Genomic DNA, 817 nt, shown 5'->3' with positions numbered 1-817 from the left:
TTTGGAACTATGCCCAGAAAGTTACCAAAATGTGCATACCTTTTGACCCACTACTAGGCCTATACCCCTAAGAAATCAAAGAAAAAGGGAAAGGATCCATAGGTAAACAAATATTTATAGACATTCCCTTCATGGCAGCCCCAGATTGAAAACTAAGGGGGGAGGGGTTCCTATTGAAGAATTACTAAGCAGATTGTGATATATAGATATAATATAATATTACTGTGCCTTAAGAAATTATGAAATGGTGCTTGCCTTGGCAGCACATATACTAAAATTGGAGCAATACAGAGACGATTAGCATGACCCCTGAGCAAGGATGACACTCAAATTTGTGAAGCACTCCATATTTAAAAAAAACAAAACCAAAAGAAAGAAAAAGAACTTATGAAATGGACAATTTCAGAAGAAACTGAGAAGACCTTTATGAATGGATGAAAGCAAAGTGAGTAGAAGTAGCATAATTTATACAGCGATGACATTATAGAGAAAAACAACTCTGACAGACTTTAGATATCTCATCAATGCAATGATTAACCACAAGAATGAAGATAAAACATGACACTTATCTCCGACAGAGAAGGGATGAACTTAAAGTGCAGAATTTTTAGACATGGCTAAAATGAGAATTTATTTTACTGGGCTGTATAGATATGTATTGTAGAATTTGTTTTTCTGATTTTAAAAAATGGTCAAGGGCAGGGATGGGAAGGGAGGAACAGATTAATAAGAAAGAAAGAGAGAAAGAAAGAAAGAAAGAAAGAAAAGAAAGAAAGAAAGAGAAAGAAAGGAAGGAAGGAAGAGAAAGAAAGAAAGA

At 34.5% G+C, this 817-nt stretch overlaps 1 non-coding gene across 1 annotated transcript; it reads left to right on the top strand.

Moving 5' to 3' along the window:
- The first annotated feature begins 247 nt into the window (after window positions 1-247).
- On the top strand, window positions 248-354 carry LOC118858896. The gene has a single exon (XR_005011014.1). It is a non-coding gene; the product is annotated as a U6 spliceosomal RNA (small nuclear RNA).
- Window positions 355-817: the final 463 nt, after the last annotated feature.

This window comes from Trichosurus vulpecula, chromosome 7 (genome assembly GCF_011100635.1).
Source record: "Trichosurus vulpecula isolate mTriVul1 chromosome 7, mTriVul1.pri, whole genome shotgun sequence".
Taxonomy (NCBI): domain Eukaryota; kingdom Metazoa; phylum Chordata; class Mammalia; order Diprotodontia; family Phalangeridae; genus Trichosurus; species Trichosurus vulpecula.
Note: the sequence above shows the minus strand (reverse complement) of the source record. Positions and strands in the feature narration are given on the sequence as shown.